Below are 22,892 nucleotides of genomic sequence, written 5' to 3'. Positions count from 1 at the left end.
AGAGAAGCTGAGGACACACAGCCTCCTCTCTCCTCCCCTTCCCTCTTCCCCAGCCAGCCTCAGCGACTATCCTTGTGGTGGTGGGGGGGTCGGGGTGGGAGTGGGGGTGCAGGAGAGAAGGGCAGACCCAGGGCACGCAGGCAGCAGGCTGGGAGAAACTTTGCCGTCTAAGGCTGTGGAATTCTCCCTCTGGCTTCCTCCTTAATCACTGCAGCTCGGCTATATCCCCAACTCGGAGCTTTAAAAGGTAGCCCCGCAGCAAGAAAGACAAACATGTCAGGGAGAAGAAGAGCGGCCAGCCGCAAGCTGGTGTAAGCACCTCCAACACAGGCTCTGGGGTAACCAAGGCACCACGACAAGGGAAAGTCCCCCACCCCCCCAAAAAAAAGAAAAACCAAACAAACCAGGCATAGGCCACATGGCAGAGATGGCTTCCAGATCCCCATCAAACACCGCCGGGGCCCACATTCCTGACCCCATAGAGAATTCTGCTCCCATTATAAACCTACCCAGAGAAGGAACGGCCAACGGCTGGTGGAGATGGTTTGATTAGTTTTTGGAAACTTTCTCCTTTTAGCAGATCTGAAAAATCAGAGGCGTTGTGGCCTTTTGGGAAAAGAAATAAGTGCTAGAGCACTCATAGGTCTGAAATCCTAGCTTCTAAGATGGTACAAATGGCCTCTGAGGCCAGGTTGCTATGGTTTCCAGGAGGACAAATAGAGATTTGGCCCAAAGAGGGGTAGGAGGGGTACTGCCTTTTGCTTCCTATGGGAATAGTCTCAAGAAAGGAGGGTGTGTGCGAACTGAGGAGAAGGTTACAGGACACGGAACAAAATGTGTGCAGTCCCAATCTTCCTTCGAGCAAGAGGGAGAAGGGTCCCTGTAGGATAAGACCCTATCCAGGAGTGAGATCACTTTGGAAGGCCCAGGAAGGTGAGCACTTCTCACCGAAGCCTAGAGGCAGAGAGCGCAGAGCTGAGCTGCTCGGGAGAGCCTGGACCTGGAAAGACAAGTGAGGCCAACAGCCCAAAACTCTGCACGAAGGCACAGTGCCCCCAAATGAAGGTCTTCCCACCCCTATATGGCATTAACGCATGGTCTTCCCAAGTCTCCTGGTTGCTTCACCTTCTGACTCTCAAGGCAGAAGAATCGGATGGGCGGGTGCCAAGTGCCAGCCTGCTACCTCGTCCTCCCAGCAGGAGCTGTCAGCTGAACCCAGCCACCTGGCCAAGGAATTCCCTTCTAGGGCATGCGAGAGCGTTGTTTCTGAGATCCCTTCAAATGAGAGCAACAGAGCTCACTCACGCCAGCTTGCCTCCTCCTGGAGAGGTGACAGAGACGGAGTTGCTGAGGGTTCTGTCTTCTTCAGAAACAGTGACGTGGGTGCCACAGTACACAGGGGCTGTCATCAGCTGACCACAGCACACGAGGTCAACAAATCACAGTTCACCGACAAGTCCCCGGCCTTTTCTGGGAACAGATCCCTGCTTTCCTACCGACTACGGCACCAGTTCTCAACCTGTGGGTCGAGACCCCCTCAGGGGTTGAACGACTTTTTCATAGGGATCGCTTAAGACCATCTGCATATCAGATACCTACATTATGATTCATAAGAGTTGCAAACTTAAACTTACAGTTATGAAGTAGTGATGAAAATAATGTTACGGTTGGGGGTCACCACAGCATGAGGAACTGTACTAAGGGATCACAGCATTAGGAAGGTTGAGAACCACTGATCTAGAGCCTCACACACACAACTCACAGAATCCCAGCTTTGCAGAGAACTTTGGGGAAAGTAATATAAACCTCATGGCTTTACACAAATTGTTGAGTCGAACATGGGGTCCAGGCATTGGACAAACACGTTGCACGGTCTAGATGTGAAAGCAGGGTAGAGGCCGAGGAGGCTGAGGAAGTGGTCTGTATTAGGCATGGGCTGAAGGCTAGCGTTGCCTGCCTTTAGCTATTCATTCACACGTATCCAGCATCTCTGGGGCCATTCTGCTTGTGGCAGTCAGACTTCATGAAGGGGAGCTCATTCATAGCCCGGGCCTCCCCTTATGGGCTCAGCCCTATACCTTGAACAAAGAGGAACCTTCTGCTTTTTAAACCAGGATACCACCTACAGTTGTATAGGCTGTGCCCTGCACAAAAGTACCAAGTAAGGGGGTGGTTGGGACACAAAATCTACACTGTTTTTCAAATTAGCCTTGTCTCATGGGCTATATTCACCTTTCTAAAATCTTTACAAAGGAGTCTTACGGACTAACAGCTAATCTTACCTCTTGGCCTGGAATATTCTCTAGACCCACCAGACAGAACTCAAGCAATAAGTGAAAACCAGCAGTGCAGCCAGTTTGACCAGTGATATATACTAGAAGCAGAACTTAGGAGGCCAAAGCAGCCAGGGCCATGAGCCTTGGAGCCCAAGGCCTACAGCTCTGCACAGGAGACCAGGGCTATCACCCCTAGCCACGCTGCTGCCAGAGAGCTGATTCATGGTAGTCTGTCCCACTCCGCTCTCCCTGGGTCTTCCTGTCCCTTCCTGAACAACGCAGAGCGCCAAGTGAGCCACATCCAGGAGTCTGAGGCAGTCATGATTATGAGGCTAGCCTGGGTTACATAGACCCGATCTCCAAACCGCAATTCACTATACAGAAGCTGGAGTGTTCTAAAGGATTGCTTCCTTTGGGTGTGAAGGGTCAAGGGCTACAGTAAGAAGCCATTGAATAGTAGAAGTGAACTGCCTGTCCCTCTGCCATGGCTCCTGGCTCCTCTGGCAACCCTGTTCCCATGCTCCCCATCCTGGACCTGAGACAGAGTGGAGCAGGAGGACTCCGGGGTTCTCTGCTTTCAGACTCCTCCCAACTGTCTGAGGAATCTGTTTGCCATTTGTTAAGCCATGTCAGCAGGACTCGGCAGAGGCAGAAAGGGCAGTGAGGGATCACTTCCCAGTTTTTTTTTTTTAATTTTTATTTTGCAATACAATTAAGTTCTACATATCAGCCACAGATTCCCTTGTTCTCCCCCCTCCCGCCCCCTCACCTTCCCCCTAGCCTGCCCCCCATTCCAATCTCCTCCAGGGCAAAGCCTTCCCCACAGACTGAGATCAACCTGGTGGACTCAGTCCAGGTAGGTCCAGTCCCCTCCTCCCAGGCCGAGCCAAGGGACCCCGCATAGGCCCCAGGTTTCAAACAGCCGACTCATGCAATGAGCACAGGACCCGGTGCCACTGCCTGGATGCCTCCCAAACAGATCAGGCCAATCAACTGTCTCACCCACTCAGAGGGTCTGATCCAGTTGGTGACCCCTCAGCCATTGGTTCATATTTCATGTGTTTCCGTTTGTTTGGCTATTTGTCTCTGTGCTTTATCCGACCTTGGTCTCAACAATTCTCTCTCATATAAACCCTCCTCATTCTCGCTAATTGGACTCCCAGAGATCCACCTGGGGCCTAGTCATGGATCTCTGCATCCAGATCCCTCAGTAGTTGGATGAGGTTTCTAGCTCGACAATTAGGGTGTTTGGCCATCCCATCACCAGAATAGGTCAGTTCGGACTGTCTCTCGACCATTGCCAGCAGTCTGTTGTGGGGGTATCTTTGTGGATTTCTGTGGGCCTCTCTAGCACTTTGTTTCTTCCTATTCTCATGTGGTCTTCATTTACCATGGTCTCCTATTCCTTGTTCTCCCTCTCTGTTGTTGATCTAGCTGGGATCTCCCACTCACCCAAGCTCTCTTTCCCTCGACCCTCGCCCTTCACTACCCCCACTCATGTCCAGGCTGTTCATGTAGATCTCATTCCATTTCTCTGTCATTGGGCAATCCCTGTGTCTTTCTTGGGGTCCTGTTTTCCAGGTAGCCTGCCTGGTGTTGTGAGTAGCAGTCCAGTCATCCTTGTTCCACATCTAGTATCCTGTTATGAGTGAGTACATACCATGTTTGTCTTTCTGAGTCTGGGATACCTCACTCAGGATGATTTTTTCTAGATCCATCCATTTGTCTGCAAACCTCATGATGTCATTGTTTTTCTCTGCTGAGTAGTATTCCATTGTGTATATGTACCACATTTTGTTTATCCATTCTTCAGTTGAAGGGCATCTAGGTTGTTTCCATGTTCTGGCTATTACAAACAATGCTGATATGAACATAGCTGAACAAGTGCTCTTGTGGTGTGGTTGAGCATTCCTTGGGTATATGCCCAAGAGTGGTATAGCTGGATCTTGGGGGAGATGCACTTCCCAGGTTTTAAGGCACTCTGCCATTTGGTCTTTGTGACAATCTTTCAAGACAGGGCAGATTTTCATTACACGTGGGTCTCGATGAAGTGACTCACTAAGACCATACAACCATCCACACAGCCACAGGAAGAAGCCAGAAGCAGCTAAGAGATAGGACATGTTCCACGGCCCTATCGAGAAAGTAGAGGGAGCCAGGCCTGGGGGTACAGGCCCATAATCCTACCTACTTGGAGACTGAGTCAGGAGAACAGCCATTCACAAATACCAACGTCAGCGAGTTTTGAAAACCAAGAAGCTCCAGTCTTACTTGGGTTGCAGAGGGAGTTTAAAGTCGGCCCGGGCAGCAAGTGAGCTGGAGCGGGGACCAGGACCAGGGCCTTAAACAACTGGCTGGTCTATCCCTGGTCAAACTCAGTGAGAGCCCGTCTCAAGAGAAATAGAAAAGCCAGGCGTGGTATTGCCTCCCAGCTCAGCACCTGGGAGGTGGAAGCAGGAGGGTCCAGAGTTCAAGGCTACTCTGGGCTACGTGAGATCCCATCTCAAAGAAAGAAGGAGTATTGGGGATGTAGTTCCGTGGTAAAGCACTTGTCCAGCATGTGTGAGGCTCTTGTTCCAGGACCAGTTCCAGGAACACTGCCTCCCCACAAATACACATACACGAGAGAGCAGAGAGAGACAGATAAAAGGGGAGGGGCACACATAAAAAGGATTATTTCAGACAGTATACTGGAGCTAGGGGATTCCTGTCCTGGTGAGCTCAGAGGATTATTACAGGGTTCTCCGACTTCCTCCCGGAGGTGACTGTGAGGCATGCTGAGTCTATGTGTGATGTCTGTGTGTGTCATCGTCACCACTGGCCACGGACACCTTAAGGGTACAGATTGTGGTCTCGATAGAGGCTACGCAGCTACCGGTGCTCTGGGGGGAGGGGGGCCGTAAAAGGGAGAGCCACCGAGGAAGCGTCAGGGCAAGAAAGCGAGAGGGCTCTCTTCCTCAGGGAACTCCCAGTCTGGAGAAGTCTGAACGAAGGGCCCAAGGCGCACCCACCAGTGCTGCGCGGAGAGCCTGTGGTCACAGTACAGTGTGCACTCAGGAATTCTGGAGGCGCTGAGGCCAACGTGGAGCCCTGACGTGATAAAAGCAGACAAGGGGAAGAAGCGAGGAGAAAATAAAAACAAATGAACCCCCCCAGACGTTTTTAAAAGTGAAGAGGAAAGGTGGCTGTGGGGTCCTAGACTCTAGGAACGTGATCCCTGGGCTGCCAGGAGCACGTTCTCTGGCACGGGCAGGCTGAAGCAAGGCTGAGGTCCCAGGAAATCACTTCTCTCTAAGCAGCCCTCTGGGACCTATGTGATGTCATGCACTTCCTTGGAAAGAGGTCTCTGGAGTCAGGCGTAGTGGAGCTCACCTTTAATCCCAGCACCGGGAGGCAAAGGCGGATCTCTGAGTTCAAAGCCAGCCTGGTCTATATAGTGAGTTCCAGGACAGCAAGAACTATATAGTGAGATCCTGTCTAAAAAAAAAGAACACAAAAAACAAAAACCAAAAAGGTAAAAAAAGAAAAAAGTAAAGTAAAGAAATCTCTGGCGGGTGAAACTTAAGATTTTACACCTGCCCTCACTGTCTGCAAGAGCAGGCCTCCGGTTTCCTGCTTTTAAATGACTGCAGAATGTGCTGCGTCCAGTGTGTGAAAGGAGAGCCCCGGTGCTGAGAAGCGGGTCAGCACGAGGTACTGCACACTCACACAATAGAACTGTTATTCTGTTACTCAAGGAAGGAAACTCTGACACATTACAATACCGAGTCTCAAAAACCACGACACTAAGCGAAATAAGCCAGACACAAAAGGACAAGTACTGCGATTCTATTCCTGTGAGGGACCTAGAAGAGAGGCAGGAAGGGGAGTGCCGATTACCAAGGGTAGGGGTGAGGGAGAAGGTGCAGCATTGTTCAGAGGGAACATTTTCTGTTGAGTGGATGAAAAATTCTGGGGATGGATGGTGGTCATGGTTGCACAATAGCATGGCTGTACTTAATGCCAGTGAAAAGGGTAAGTTTCATGCTTTATATATTTTAACACACACACACACACACACACACACACACACACACACACACACACACACACTTAAGGAAAGAAAGCAAATACAAGAGCAGCACTGTATGTATGTAGTGCAGAACTCAGTTCAGGGCTTGAGCCCACCATGGTCACAGAGGTGAAAGGTCAGAGCTACAAAGAACAGTCACCATAGACAGTGGCCTCTGACATGCTCAGGCCTGGGAGACCAAGGAGAGCTTGGTAAACAACAGCACAAGGGTAACCTGGTGAGGCTGGGTGACCCAGCCACGGAAGGGAGAAACAGACAGGGCTTTCTAAATACAAAGAGGGTAGGAGGTGGCAGAAGGGCAGTGAGCATGCTGGGCAAGAGGGTGACCAATCAGCGGGGCGGTGGTGGTGCACATCTTTAATCCCAGCACTTGGAAGGCAGAGGCAGGCAGATCTTTGAGTTCCAGGTCAGCCTGGTCTACAGAGTGAGTTACCGGAAAGCCAGGGCTATGCAGAGAAACCCTGTCTCGAAGCCCCTCCTCCCCGCCCCCCCAAAAAAAATCACCTTCTGAAGGAACAGAGGAAAGAGCCAGGCTTCATCTCCTCTCACTTCCAAAGTCACCCCACTGTCTCCTCAGGAAACACAGACCTGATTGGAGTTAGGATTAGACCTACCCCAAGGCAGAGTCTCTAGGTTTTTAAGACTCCTACATTATCTCATTAGATCCCCAAAGGCCTTGGGAAAGAGGGTGCTACTGCTTCCATTGTTTTACAAGGAGAAAACTGTCCAACGCTTATCTGGGGACACACAGGAGCAGATCCAGAACCCACATCCAAGGTTGACAAAAAGCCGCATTGCCTCCAACAACCCTGCCTTTGAGATGCTTTCTAGGCATGGAGACTCTTTCCCAGGTCCCAGTCCCCTCCAAGTACTGTGCAGTGGTCAAGGACATGGGCTGGTTGAGTGCAGCCTGCTCACATTCCAGAGCCATCAGCCATCAGCATCACCTGTCTGACCTTGGTATAGTCAGTCTCTGGCTCCAAAGTTCGGGCATGGAAAATCACACACACACACACACACACACACACACACACACACACACACACCACACTGTGCACGAGTAGGGAGAGGCAGTTGGTGCTATTGTTTGGTGGTGCTGGAGATCAAACCCACGACCTCAAGCATGCTAAACATGGGCTCTACTCTTGAACTTCATCCTCAGTCCGGTGGCTGGCTGACTGACTAGTCCATTTCACTTGTTGGGTCTGGAGCCAGTAGGGACCTACATCAGTCAGAAGGTGAGAAAAACTGTACACTGCGTGGTAAAAGGAAAGGCATTTTTGTTGAATTCTAACGACCTGGAGTGGAATCTAAGCTCTGATTTTGGACAAGTTCCCCACTCAGCGATCATGTAAGGTGAGGCGCACCGTCACGTGCCAAGCATCATTTGGCTTACTTCTGCAGAAAAGCACTTTGCTTACAACCACCGAGTTCCTCAGCAGGAGAGGCACGTTTTGCTCTCACCCCACTGACTTCCGATCACATCCTCTTTCAGAGCCCCTGTATGCAGACTTTTAGGCCTGCCCACTTAATTCCTTCTAAAATCAAGATGAGTCCCTACCGAAGATCAAAGCCTTGGTTTCGGCATAGTAACAGACGCTTTCACGTTTGATGCCTATTACATCGTTATATATACCACATGAAATTATGAATATCAGTGATTCAAGTGACTAACACTGCAGCTACCCCAGAAATGGTTATAGTTGTTTTTCTTTTGGACCAGAGCCTCAGCATATTTTATGTGTGCGAGGGTTTTGCCTGCCTGTGTGTCTGTGCATCGTGTGTGTGCACTGCCTGTGGAGGACCGAGGTTGAACTTCTGGAACTGGAGCTGCAGATGACTGCAAGCCCACAGTGTGAGCACCAGGAACTGGACCGGGTCTTCTACAGGAGCCTCAAGTGCTCTCAACTGCTGCCATCTCTCCGGCCTCAAGGTTTAACATAGATTTTTTTTTAACTGTCACATTTACAGTCTTCATTTGTGTTTCCTTTCCCTTTACTAGCTTGGAAGGCGCAGTTTTTCATCTAGATTTAAAAAAAAAAAGAGCATTTACAATTTTTATTTAGATTACTAGGTTGGAAGGGTATGCATGTGCCACAGTGTGTGTGTGTGTGTGTGTGTGTGTGTGTGTGTGTGTGTGTGTGTAGGTTGGAGGTCAACTCTGGGAAGTTAGTTCTCTTCTACCTTCATGTGGGTCCTGGGGATCAAACTCTGATTGTCAGGCTTGCTCGGTAAGTGTTCACCTGCTGAACTGTCTCTCCAGCTCTCACTTAAAAACCTGAACCTGTGACCGATAGCATCTTCAAACTCTTCCTGAATTATATGAGGATCTCTCAACACTTAAACTCCAATGACTCACCTTCCTGTTTATATACCATAGCTTTTAGGGCTGTAATTACAACTTCATTTTTTATCCTGACACACTAGACATTGTTATCTTCATTGTCTTTACCATCAACTGCAACTTCATTTTTTTATACTGACACACTAGACATTATCTTTATTGTCTTTCCCATCAATATTTAGAGAGCTCGGTGCTTACCATTTCTTCAGCTTATCATTTCTTCTGGAACTTTAGATCTTTTCCTTAACTAATTTTTCTTCTTGAACTATGTCCTGTAGAAGTTTTTTCAGTGTGTGTATTTTGGGGGGCAGTCTTATTGGTAGAAACCTGTTTTCATCTGTCTCCAAAGGGCTTTACCCTACCCACATTCGTGAAAAGATTTTTACTGACAGAATTCTGTGTTAGCAATTATTTTCACTGTCTTCTAACTTTTGAGAAAACAGCTGTCAGCCGGGCGTGGTTAATCCCAGCACTCCAGACAGGCAGATCACTGTGAGTAAGAGGCCAGCTTGTTCTACATAGTGAGTTCCAGGATATCCAGGGCTATGTAGAGAGACCCTGTCTCAAAAAACAAAAATAAGAAAACAAATGTCACTATTGTCCTCCTCAAAGTAGTCTATGGGGTGGGCTTCTTTGAACATATTTGTCCTTGGCCTTTTGCAGTTTCAATTATGTGGTGTCCATGGACAAAGTTAACCTGTCCCTTGAGATAATTTATATATTTAGAGATAGTATCTCTAAAAACCAGTAAATAATAATAATAATAATAATAATAATATAATAATTTCCTTTATTGTATTTGGTTCTTCGTCATATCTGCCTGGCCAGCTGGGTTTCCGGTCTCTTCCTCATTCTTTCAATACCCTGCTGACTCTGATTATCTGCCATTTCTGCCAGCCTAGTCTGAACGACTCATCTCTACTGCTCAACCTCATAGGCAATCAGGAAAAGCCATGTAGAGCAGGAAGAGACAGACGCTCAGCACTCAGGAGGCACAAGCAGGATTATAAATTCAAGAATTCACTGTGAGCTTCAGTCAGCTTGGGGTACATAGTAGGGTTCTCGTGTGTGTGTGTGTGTGTGTGTGTGTGTGTGTGTGTGTGTGTGTGTGGTGGGGGGAGCGACCAAAGAAGGAAGGGAGGACGTGGGGAGGAGGAGGAGAAGGGGGGACTTTTCCACTTGCATAGTCAAAGCTACCAACCGTGACAAGGCCCTGGGACATGACCTCCTACTGTCAGCACGCAGCTTTGAACACGTGAGCCTAACAAGACTTTATCAATGAAAGAACTTCTCACTAGAGCCTTATGTGGGCAGGAGAAGGAACAGTCAAGCAGAGCAGAAGTTCTCTGAGTTAGAGGCATTGAAGCGAGGGTGCCAGCGAACTGCAGAGGCCCGATCTCCCTCTTTGGGTGGGGACTGTAGAGAGTCATTACATTTCACAAAGGAAGGAGGCGCCGTTGTCCCCACAGGCCCGAGTGAGCATCTCCTCTGGGATCCACAATAAAACAACCTAGGGCAGAACCCAACGCCCTTCTAGGCCAGACTTGTTGGGTTCTAAATGGAGACCAACCCCACCCAGCCAGCAGTGGTAGCTGTGGGCTCCGGAGTCCGGGTTCAGTGACTAGTGCGGGAGACTTGCCCTAAACGGACCTCGCTGCCGCCCTTGCCCTGGGTGCTCAGCGTCTGGACCTGCCACTCCCCGCCCTCCGCCGCGGGCGCCCGGAGCAGCTGGCTCCCAACACTGCTGAGGATGGTGAGCAGCTGGGGAAACACAGGCCTAAAGCCCCTGAGGCCTGGCTCAGCCCAGAAACCCAAAATAACGAGACTAGCTCCACCCTGACAGCAGCGATTGCTCAAGAAGGGGACCTATGACTCACAGGAGTGCATCCAACCTAGTGGCCCAGGCCCCTCCCTCTCTACGACCCCACCCCCTCCCTGCCCTTCCCCCAACCAAACTCTAGGGAGGCCGCGCCCCACCTTCATCTTACCTGAACAAACTTTAAACAAAACCTGCCCACGGCAGGGGCTCTAGCAAGGTTTTCCCTGGAGGGCCCCATTGCAAGCCCCAAGACCCCTTGGGAACGCAGCTCCACACTCTGCACCGCGAGCACGCTTAATCAACGCTGATAAATCATGAGATGCCTGATGTGAGAGGATAGCTGCTAAAAACCGGGGTGACTCTGGGGTGAGAGGCCCCCGAGTGCCCCTCTCAGCAGCAGGGAGAAAGCCAGGCAAACTGGACAGCACCCCCTGAGTATGTGGGGAGCCTGAGATCCCAGAGTAGAAACTAACTATACTTCTCGGTTACCAGCAGGGACCACCAGTTTCTGTGATCTCAATTTTTGCAGTCTGATTAAAAAAGAAAAAAAAAAATCTTTCTGCAAATCACAGTGTTTTTTAACTTCCCAGAGGACGCCAATTTAGATTTCATACTCTAGATTATCATAACAACTCCTTGTGGTTAGAAGCCGATGACAAATGGGGCTCAGAGGTTAAGTGACTTACTCTCTAGCTAGTGGCAAGGTCAAGAGTGGAATTCAGTCCCCAGATTCTCTGTTGAACCCCAGGATTCCCAGGTTTCTCCCGCACTTTGAGTAGGCCATTCCACTGAGACTCACTCTCACCTACAGCATAAAGAAGGCTTTCAACTTCTGGGAGCTGGAGAAATACCTCCTAAGCATCTGGGGAATAGGGGGCCCAGGATACTCACTGGACCGGCTTCCTCATTCCAGCCTTCAAAACAATCACCTGCACACCTGCAGGCCCTTTAATGGCCTACAAGGCACATTTACATTTCTTGTCTTACAGGCTTTTCGCAACAAACCTGTAAGGTATTCAAAATTATATTATCTGATACTTTAAAAAGACAAAAAGCAGAATTTAGAGCCAGGTGACATATTCTATTCTCTTTGTGTGTTGCTGCAAGAGGCACTGGGTGAATTAATGCAATAATTTTCTTCTATATTACCCATGGAAACCCCAAGTACTTCCCTCCATTTTCTTATCTATCTTCCAAAGATGTCCAGGAAGGAGGAGGAAGAAAAAATGGAGCCCCTCCACTGGCCAGGGACAGATTATGGACACACAGGCCCAACGTTTACCCAGAGTCACACAGCTTGTGAATGAAGCCAAGACTTCATGATCCAACCTGTGGTCCTGCCCTGAACCTGGGCCAGCATCCTTTGGATGGCCTCAGAGCCCACAGGGACTCTTCAGCACTCTTGAATTTATGGAAACCATTTGGTACGACCTCCAACAGGCTGGTGTCCAGACTGACTCCAAACTATCCTAACTGTTTTAGAATGTCAGGGGGCCTCTCTGCCCCCACCATAGAACTCCGTCTTTTTTTCTGGCCACACATTTGCTCATTATCCCTTTGATGTAGACAGCCCCTTTGATTTTCCTAATTCCTTTTTCTCTGTCTCTCCCTGCTCTATTCTTGGATGATATTTTAAAGTTTCTTTTCTTTAAAAATATAGCTGCAGATAGAATATACTTAGCTTGTCTTTACACATGAACATGTAACAGGATGAAGATAGGAAAACCTCACAGTTCTCCCCAACCAGGAGCCACGGTGAGAACCCAAGTCTGCAGGAGGGGCCAGTCTTGGTCATCAGTGAGTAAGCCTCCTCACAGGTTTATGAGGGGCTTTATTTAGGATGCTCTTCTGCCAGAACGCCAGGCCTTGGGCTGAGCCTGGGCAGGAGCCACTTCGCATTTCTAACTCCCACTTCAAACACAAGTTGGTCTGCTCATCTCACACCTTCATGTGGGATCCAGATATGCTGAGGAAGAAACTTCCCCAAAGGCAGTCGGAGAGTCCCAAGCCTTCCTGCCTCTCTGACCTGTCATCACGGTTCAGACTCCACACCCTGCCGGGCTGGCTCCAGATCACAGCTCTCAAAGCGTGGTCTGTGGGCCTCAGCCTCTGATTTCCTTTTGTAGAATCATATTGATCTTTGCCTTCTATTTGCTTCTGCTGGAACGTGTAACCAGTTCCTTATGATGTAGGACCAATGCTCACTATACTATCAAGTAGGGAAATGTTTAAGTCAATAACTCAGTATTTAACATGTTCCAAATTTGTTTTTAAAATGTATATACTAACCTGGGTGTAGGGTGTGTGCCTGTAGTCCTAGCTACTCAGGAGGCTGCTAAGGAAGGAGAATCACTTTAGCTTAGAAGTTGGAAGCCAGTCTGAGCAACAGAATCAGAGTGTCTCTGTCTGTCTGTCTGTCTGTCTGTACGTACATTTAAAAGAATGAAAGAAATATATAAACACATTAATAGCTATAAATTTGAGTGTATTATAAATCTTCTTTTTAGGCTCCGCCTTAATTTTCTAAACTTTCTAGAATGATCCTGAGTAGAAGAAGAACAGAACTCAGACTATAGAGTCCACAGCCTTCACTTAGTGCTCACAGGAACTTGGACAAAGCATTATTTGATCTGTTTGCTTTGGTGTCTCTTTGAAAGGGAGGATGGGCACAACACCTTCCTTACAGAGGAAATGAGGTCATGACACTTAGCATCTGTCTTGGTGGGTGATAGTAACCCCCCAGCATGATATATAAATATCATGTGAGATATTTATGTATTACTGTTATTCTTAGAGGAAAAGTAAACATCCTTAGAAATAACATTTTGGCTTAATGTTACCCTGAGATATGAGACCCTGTCTTAAAAAAAAATTACTTATCCAAAAATACACCATTCACATTAATAGATACTTAGAAACCAACAAAAGCTGTCACCCTCTTCAAAAGGCAGTGACTGGAGCAGGAGGAAGCACAAAGCCTGGTGTAGAAGTGTACATGGTCACATGAGAAGAGGAAAACAGGAGAGAAAAGGATGTCAAAGGAGCAATGACCGAGACAAACACAAGGCTCCTGAAAGAAAACAGAGGTGGCATTTTCTTTTCTTTTGGTGCAGCAGGCTGAACCCAGGGCTAAGCATTCACTCTGCCACTGAGCTGCACTCTAGCTCAAGATGGTTTTTGATGAAAAAACAAAACAAAGCAATGACCAAAAACAACAACACCACAAACAAAACAAAACAAAACCCCCCCAAAACAACAAAACCCAACCCCACAAAACTAGCTAGAGCAGACCACAGAGTAACGGATCAAGCAATCAAGCAATAAGCTTCAAACTGGCATACCCAGCCACCCTCCAGGGCACCTGTAGCTCCAGGACACTGGAGGTTGAGGCAGGAGGATGGAGTGTTCAGGGCCATCCAGCCTGGGTTACCCAGAGAGGCCATGTCTCAAAACAAACAGAATCCCCAAACCAAACCAGGACTGAAAAAGAAAACCAGAGCAGAAGCACAAACAGAGCAGAGAGGAGGAAGAGAGAGTCTGCGGGCTGAGGAAGAGGGAATGTTCTGCTCCGGTAGGGTGTTTGAGGCCATGTTGCCTGCCCCCCCATCCCTCTCCCCACCCCCTACCCCCAGCAGGATGACGAAGGGGCTTAGTAAGAAACAGCTCTGGCTTAAACTGGGTCTGAAGTTAGGCCCAAGTTAGACAAGGGACTTTGGGGGTTGAGGGGATGAGAAGGGGCCAGCTCAAAGGCCCCTGAAAAGCAGCTGTTGACAGGAACAGGTGCCTGGGTCGGGGTGAGAGGCTGAGCAGGGAGAGTGCCCTGAGGAGCTGAACAGAGTTGGGATCCTGGATTTCTTTACATTGATTTTTTTTTTAACAATCTGACCTTGTAACTGTCTCACCAGTTCTGTGCCAAGGAGGTTGAGGTTGGACACCAGAGAAAAGGGGATTATCACCACGACTTCAGGTTTCCCGAGGAGCTCTTACTCTCCTCTCAACCTTAGAGGATGGCCACCTCAAGTGGGCAGGGGACTTGTGGTTGGGGAACTCACAGACCCCTAGTCTGAGGAAGGTGAGACATTGAAAAACCGAGGTTTGCTCAAACAGGGCTTCAGCCAGCCATGGTACGTCACACCTAAAATCCCAGCACGTGGGAGGTGGAGGCAGGAAGATCAGGAGTTCAAGGCGAGTCTGGCTAGCATTGTGGGTTCTAGGTCAGCATGGGACAATAGAACAAGACCCAGTCTCAAAACAAGCAAACAAACAAGCAAATAAACTCCCCTAAGAATTTCACAATGCCGGGGGGAACAAGACCCAAGCAACTTCTCTTGGGGCCTCGGCCATGATCGGTTTTCAGTTACTACCTTTTCAGGATGATTCACCCAGTCTCTGTTGTCTGAGGCTAAGTGAGCAAGAGCAGATTCACAGGCCACCCATAACCCTATTCTGTGCCCTCTTGTTATTCTGTGCCCTCAGAGTTATTTTCCCCATCCTAGGTCTGCACAATCAAATGGTTGCTGAGATCAGGCGGAAGACAAAATTGAGTGAAGCAGGGTTGAGCCCTCAGCAACAGGAGAGAGAGAAACACAGCCAGGGGAAGCTTCACACCCATGGCCGGTCCGAACAGGGCAGCAGGAACTTAGCTCCTTCTGACCGTTGCCATGGAAAAAAGGTAGGCTGGTGTCATCTGGGTTTCTGGTTTGGGAGGGAAAGCAAGGAATCTGGATCTATGTGAAATCTTACTTTTAAATTTTGGTAATCAACTATAATTAATCTGCAGGGTTGTTAGGGTAGGAGGAAGCAGAGAATTTGAGAGTCGAAATGTCCCTGAAGTACATTCAGCCCAAGCTTGATTTTAGCCATGAACACACTGAAGACTGGCAAGTTTTCATGAGTTCCAGAGGCCAGAAGGCAACTCAAAGCCCGGTCTCCCAGTGCCTGCTCTAAAATCAGCTTCTCTAGAGCCCCGATTCCTGTTGATCCACATGAGTCTGTGCAACTGGACGTGAGCTTCCTAAAACATCTGACAACAGCAAAGGGTTTCTGAACATGCGATGGCCCAGAATTAATCCCAAATCAAGTGTGTTTCTAAGGGGGTTCTGGCCGCGCTTGCCCGTGTTGTATTGTGGGACTTCACCGCAGCCTTGGCTCTTAACACACAGTGTAAGCACTTTGCACCGTGTATGCTGTGGCACCATGAGGGCTTGTGGTTGGGGAACTCACAGACTCCTAGCATGGGTCTGAGGAAGGTGAGACATTGAAAACCGAGGTTTGCACTACATGAACACCTGGGCTCAGAGTTCAGGCTACTGTATGTTGTGAACTACAGTGTTTTTAGTGTACATACCAAGTTTCCCCTGCTTATAGAAACCCAATAGTTTAATTACAGAAGATAAGGATTTTTAATATTTCAGCACCGTATCAAGTTAGTATATTTGGGGATAATATTGTCAGAATGTTTCGTTTCAGCTAGGGCATGGTGGTGCACAGACTCTTAATCCCAAGACCCCAGAGGCAACAGATCCAAGTTTGAGGCTAGCTTACTCTACACAGTGAGTTCCAGGGCCGCTAGAGCTATGTAGACTCTGTCTCAGAACAACAAAAAGGAAACAAACCAACAAAGGAATGTTTTATTTTATTTTGTTTTTTTGAGGCAGGGTCTCTCTATTATGTAGCTCTGGCTGTTCTGAAACTGGACCAGGCTGGCCTCAAACTTACAAAATGTTTGATTTTAAAAACTGCTGTTTGACTTGCTAACTTGAGTTTCATTTATGAAAAACAAAACAAAACAAAACCCCCAAAAAACAAAAAACCCAACAACAACAACAAAACCCAAAACCAAAAAGACTGTTGTGGACCAATGAGATGGCTCAGCTTGTAAGGGCGCTTGTTGCCAGGCCTGATGTTCTGAGTTTGACCACAGGACCCACATGGTGGAAGGACAGACTGCCTCAAGTTGTCCTCTGGTGTCCACACTTGCACTGTGGCAAGAGCCGCCCATGTCTCCAGTGCAGACACAAAATTGGTAAATGAATAAGCATTTTTAAAAAAAAGTTCAGTTGAATTTTGTTTGTGCTTTAGAAGAATTGACAACAATTTCTGAGATGTCTCTAAATATACTTCTGCCATTTTGTGCTTTGTATTTATAAGAAGCAGCATTCTCAGAACTGACAATTATAAAATCAAAATATTAGTCAGTTCTGAAAACCACTGAAGATGCTCTATGCCCTCTAGTATCAGATCAGCAGCGAAGATTTAATTCTTTATCTAAAAATAAACAAGCATGTCTCATTAGCATGCAAATTTGCTTTTAAGTATACCAACCAAAGGGTTGTTTTTAAGATAAATTTATCATTTATTATCAGTAAATGTTTGATTTATATGCTTATTTTATATACCTATATAAAATGTGAAAATTTCTCGGGAAAAGGCGGTCATAACTGGAAAAAGCTTAAGCAACCCTACTCTAGACCACCCTGTCTGTCATTCGGAGGCCTTTGCAATTAATTATTCAGGCATGGGATGCGAGCTACTGAGGAGGGATGCTGGCTCTGGAAAGGAAATGGGTAAATTTACTATGGTCTTGACTCAATTTTAAAGAAAGATTTTATTTAATTCATCTATCCATCCATCCATGAATCCTTCACTGATCATCACACTATGAGGCAATGTCTGTGCTATATTTATTCCGGGCTACACAGAGATGACTAACGCGTCACTCCTCCTTTTAAGTAACTCACAGGCTGGCTAGTGGGCTTGGGGAGAATGCTGTATGGCAGCAACTACATTGCAATGGCCTGTGAGCTCTCAGCTAATATTCACATCTGCATCTGTAAGTCACCTCCTCTGAGAGCATCTCCCAGTGCCTGATGCTATCCTCATGGACTGAGAGAGGGCTGTAGACTCTCCTCCACTCAGACCCCAGAGTACTAGAGCAGTCTACAGGAAGTGAGAGTAAGATGCACTCAACGCCAAGCCCCTTTCAGGGTAAGGGAGGCCAAAGTGGTTCATGCATTACCTTGACCCAGAGGCCACTGCCTTCCAGCTGAAATGTTTGTGAGTGTATACCAGAGAAAGCAAGGGAGACTGAAGCCTAGACTTTCCTGCCTGCTCACCCAGTGGTCTGCTCAAGTCCGGTAGCAGCTGGCAGTTGACCTGGGTGACCAAATAGTGATGATTCCCTTGTGTCATCACAGTTTCGAAAAAGAACATTGCCAGCCGGTTTGACTCCCTCTATGGACAAGAGTTTTCCCAGCGTTGTCTCTTAGGGCAAGAGAAATGCGGGGTAAGAAGAAACACGGCAAAGTGGCTGAGCTACCCCACCTTCAGCTCGGCCTTAGCTTGCCAGGGTTCCCCTTGCTCAAGCAGCAAGCAAAATCCCAGCGTTGGCGCCAAGCAGCGAACCTGTAACGTGGGAATGACAGAGCTCCGGGGCCACTACCTGAAGTGCTTTGCTGGAGAGATGCAGCTGGGGGACATTTTAGTGATTGGGAGACAATGGGCAATGACAGATGCCTGGATAGATGGAGAGGGGAGAAATAAAGGGATAGAAGAAGGAAAACTAAAATTGGTTGTGCACCTAAGGGCCAGGCCCTTAGAACACATCATTCGCTAACTGGTGCGTGGTCACAGACCTGGCCAGACAAACGTGAACCACAGTTCCACCTGAGTCCCTAAACCCATGCTCTCTCTTAGTAATCATCTGCTGGGATCAAGAGCGCCTGGGTGATCTGGGACACAGGAAACTGCTATAAAGAAAGGTATCAGGGCGGGGTGGTGGTGGCGCATGCCTTTAATCCCAGCACTTGGGAGGCAGAGCCAGGCGGATCTGTGAGTTCGAGGCCAGCCTGGGCTACAAGGCGCAAAGCTACACAAAGAAACCCTGTCTGGAAAAACAAAACAAAACAAAACAAAAAAAAAAAAAAAAAAAAAAGAAAGAAAAAGAAAGAAAAGCATCAGAGGGGATAAAAGATGTGGTTGATGCTGGCCTTTGGGCTGAAAACCCAGTGGAAATTAGCATTCTTCCCCTCTCCATGCTGGATCTCTGGATCCTATTTCCTAGTCCCAGGGAAATAAACTGCGCTAGGGAAAATCTCCCGTCACTTGTTTTTCTCATATAGCTAACATCCTAGGTCAGAAGCATAAAAAAAAAAAAAAAAAAAAAAAAAAAAAAAAGGAAACATCTAAAGTACACTGTCCGCTAGACTTTTCCACATTAAGAGACAGTTCCTAACATTTTCTCATAACCCTAACCCTCATAAAAGTTAGGGACCAGAAGCACGCCACAGGACTGTTCCACTTATTTCAGGGGCTGTTCTTCAAGGCTTAGAAAAATAACCTTTTTCCCTCTGATTTTGTAGACTCCAGAGGTCGGGTTTCCCAAGTGAAAGCTGTAAGTCCCCCGACCCCCGACCCTCCACCAATATTTTCGTCATGTTGTAGACGGTAAAACTCAGGCTTTCCCGAGAGGTAGACAAATGCCCTATCCTGGCGCTACACTGCAGGCCCGCAGCGGTCTTTTATGGAGTAGTTATCACAGGCTTGGAAGACAGACGGAACAAAAGTGACTAAGATCTTTGTCCTAATGAAACACACACTCCCGGAGAGAGTCAGGGCTCAGGATGTACCTTACTGAGACCGCGCTTGCCCAGTGTGGGCAAGACCTTGGGTTCAATCCCCAGTATCAGAGAGGGTGGAGAAAGAGGACAAAACACTTCAGGAGATCAGAGGCAAATAACTTTGTTCAGCAGGCAGCCCTGAGTAGAAAGGGCACAGGTTTATGTCAGACAGGCCTGGGCCAAAGATCAGTCCCAACACTAACTAGCCAGATGGCCTCTGGATAAGACAGGACCGAGCAGCCATGTCTGAGTGTGCCTCACACCTCCAGAAGGCCCCAGATAATGGAGGGATCATCAGAGCTCAGCTGGAACCAGCATCTTTTGACATTTGGACTGAGAGCCTGAACTAATTTATTTAGAGATCTAGACTGAATCTGCTGCTTGTGAATGAGGGAGGAGGGAGCCTGCTGTGAAGGGAGCACTTCCAAGCCCTAGCGGGGAGGCCCGGCCCAACCAGGGCTGCCCTCCCACACCCAAGTTCTGCAACATTTCCCCAAACCTTTGAATAGAACCCCTCTGTTCTTTCTCCTCCTGCCCTTTTGAGTGAGCTTCCAAAGGCTGGAAGACGCATGCTATACCTGTCTCGGAAGGTGGCTGCTGTGACAGGATTAGGAAGAAGCTGGCGTTTGGTTGACATTCAATAGATGCTGCGGAGTCTCTCCACGCTCCTGTCAACTAGTCAGTCACACAGCGATAGAAAGAGGAAGCCCATAAATGCGTCCGACTAAGGTTGCTCCTCCTCAGCCTTCTGTGTTAGACATACCCTCACTAATCTGTAAAAGGGAGACTCCCGATACTGATCTCTTTGTAAGATGAGGGAGTATGAATGACAAATGCCAAGTTAGATGCCGAACACCAATTGATAAATCAGCTTGGATTACTGTGCCCACTACAGTTGATTTTTAAGACGAACAGATGTTGCCTTAGGTTTTGTCTAGGCAAGGGGAGAGGACAAGATGACAGTAGCCCAGGAAGCGTGCTGGGGTGCCGAGAGCTGGGCAGTGGGCAGAAGGGAGAGAGATGGAGAGGGAGGAGCAAGTACAGACAGCCCCACGGACGCCCAGCACGTTCACGTTTGCACAGCACTCTACATTGTACCTCCTTTGTCTGTCACAGCACCACAGGGCACACAAAGAAAGATGGCGTGTGTGTGTTTTCTAGAGGCTCCATAAACGTGGAACGTGTACAGTACGCTCCATCGGAAGCTGAATGTACTGCTTCTGAATAGAGGGTGGAGGGATGGAAGTGTGACGGAAGGGCTAGTGAAGAAACAGAGTGTCTCCTCTAAGTGTACTGTCTTATCCCTGGGTACCATTTGCATCCCCTCTGGCTATCCCAGGGATGCGGCATCTTCACCTCCATCTGAGCAGGGGTCTCTGGATGCACACAGGCGTACGAAATCAGGCAAGGCTGTGATGCGGCCAGAGGACTGGATCCAGCAGACTGGACAAACATCCAGTTTTTAAGCACCATACCTTGGCCCAGTGCAGCTTTTTATCAATGAACAGGAGCAAGGCCTTTACCCTAAAGTCACAGCTCACTGATGACCCCAAGGACTGCCAGCAATGGTGCCCTCCCAGCTCCGAGCTTCCTTGTCTGAAGTCCCAGATTCCCCGGAACGCTGCCACAGTTAGGGCTTTCTGCAGGTACCTGGTTCAGACAAAGCTTCTCTGGGCTTCAGGTTAGTCACTCTGGGCCCCTCCTGTCTCCTGGATAGCACTTTCCCACCCCCCAACATAGAGGCTGGCATATGGTTTGCACTCATGTCCTGTTTACGTTCGATGAGTGACAGATCGGTTCCATCTACAAAACCAGCATACACTGTCATGTTATAGTGACCCTGCTGGTTGGCTCTTAGACCGCCAAATCAGAGGTCACAGGCTAATCTGGCTTAGTCGGCTGCCCTGGACGAAGCAGAGATCCCACAGTTTCCTCTCTGCACCTCCTCTGCCCTCTCAGGGGGCCTGCACCAAGGAAAAGGCAGGCCCAGGGGTACTCAGGCAGAAGGAAGGTTCTGCCCACCCCTGCCATGGCTCCTGCTTCCCCTCAAGATCATTTCCTGCCTCTTCCAGCTCAAGGCCCTACTGTATGGAGAGCTGTGAAGAGGAGAGCCTGGCTCCATTAGCGGCTGTGTGGATGGGGGTGGTGCTCCCCAGAGCACTGCTCTGCATTTCCTCTAGTGCTAATGATCCTGACTGTCAATGGCACAGCAGCTTCATGGTGTCTAGCATCTTTCTTCCAAAGTGCTCCTAGCACGTGACCTCGCGGTGCGGCACACCATTCTCTAATGTACAGGAATGGTTCTGTCTGTTATATGAGGAGAGACTCTGGGACCAGGGGGGTTCAGTGATGAGGTGGGTCACCCAGTGATGACATGGTGGGGGCCCAACACTCCGTAGTAGACTTGGAAGGGGAAGAACTGGATTTGGACTCTGGCTCTGCCTCAAATGAGCTAGGTGCCCTTGGGTCAGTCTCTAGGTTTCTGTTTTTGCCAGAGAAGGAAAACGGACTATTGTCCTAACTCTATCTACCTCACAGGCTCTGGCTCAACAACATAAGCTGCTTCCCAGCCCCAAGCCAGTGGCCCACCTCCCTGTACAAGGTCAGACAGCCCCTGGAAGTGGGGATGCCAGCTGGGTCTGTCCTCACATCTAACAGATGTCCTACGAGGGCTCCCCACAAAGAACGCTGTGTAGAACAGGCAGTGGGGAGGAAACATCAAAGTCATCCTAATGGTCCGTGGCACCAGGGGAGCAGGTAGACAGCAGCTGCTGTTGAGGCCAGATGCCATCCTGCCTGCGACACTGGTACTGGCTCAGACAAGGCTGGAGGCGTGCCAGCGGGTGGGCGCAGACACAGCCTCCCTCACCTGCCAAAGCAACCGACTCGAGCTCTCAGTGTCTGCAGCAGGATGCAGTCACTGCAGCCTTCCTCCAGCTCTGCCCCCCTCCCCTCTGCTCCACACAGCCCTTCTAGCTTTGCCCCTGTCCCTCTGCCCCCCACAGCCCTTCCTCTAGCTTTGCCCCCCACCTCCCCTCTGCCCCCCATAACCCTTCCTCCATCTTTGCCCCTGTCCCTCTGCCCCCCACAGCCCTTCCTCTAGCTTTGCCCCCCACCTCCCCTCTGCCCCCCATAGCCCTTCCTCCATCTTTGCCCCTGTCCCTCTGCCCCCCACAGCCCTTCTTTCAGCTTTGCACCCCCTGCCTCCCCTCTGCCTCACACAACCCTTTCAGCTTTGCTCCCCCCCCCCCCCGCCTCCCCTCTGCCCAACACCTACCCTCTCCTTTCTACCCCTTCAGATCCTGTCTGGCAATTGCCTCTCCTCAAAATTATTTTCAGTTGAGGCAGGTCTGGAGGCACAGGCCTAGAATCCCAGCTACTTTCTAGGTTTAAGCAGCAGAGTTGCAAGTCCAAGGCCAGCCTGGTCTACAGGAATTTGGTCAAGTTCGTGAGACCCTGTCTCAAAGTAAAAGATGGGCAGGGAACGTATAGCTCAGTAGTAGCATGCTTGCCGAGGCCCTAGGTTCCATCTCCAGTACCACAAAACAAATAATTATTCAGGGATGGTGACACACGCCTGTAATCCTAGCACTTGGGAGGCAGAGGCAGGAGGATAGCTGTGAGTTCTAGGCCAATCTGAGCTACGTAGTAAGTTCCAGCCTAGCCAGGGCCCTTTTAAGTGTGTGCCCTCCTCTCTGCCATAAGTGAGGGGGAAGAATAGTTTGTTTCTGTTTCCCTGAAGTTTCTTCTCCTCAAGTGTCAA

General features: G+C 48.9%; 1 protein-coding gene across 5 annotated transcripts in view; it reads right to left on the bottom strand.

Annotated features, from left to right (window-relative positions):
• Window positions 1-22,892, bottom strand: part of Atp2b4 (ATPase plasma membrane Ca2+ transporting 4) — a 102,132-nt gene that overhangs the window by 67,076 nt on the left and 12,164 nt on the right. The gene's annotated exons all lie outside the window — the stretch shown is intronic.

The sequence above is a fragment of the Peromyscus eremicus genome, chromosome 15 (genome assembly GCF_949786415.1).
Source record: "Peromyscus eremicus chromosome 15, PerEre_H2_v1, whole genome shotgun sequence".
In the NCBI taxonomy this organism is placed as follows: Eukaryota; Metazoa; Chordata; class Mammalia; order Rodentia; family Cricetidae; genus Peromyscus; species Peromyscus eremicus.
This window is presented reverse-complemented; position numbering and strand designations above follow the sequence as displayed.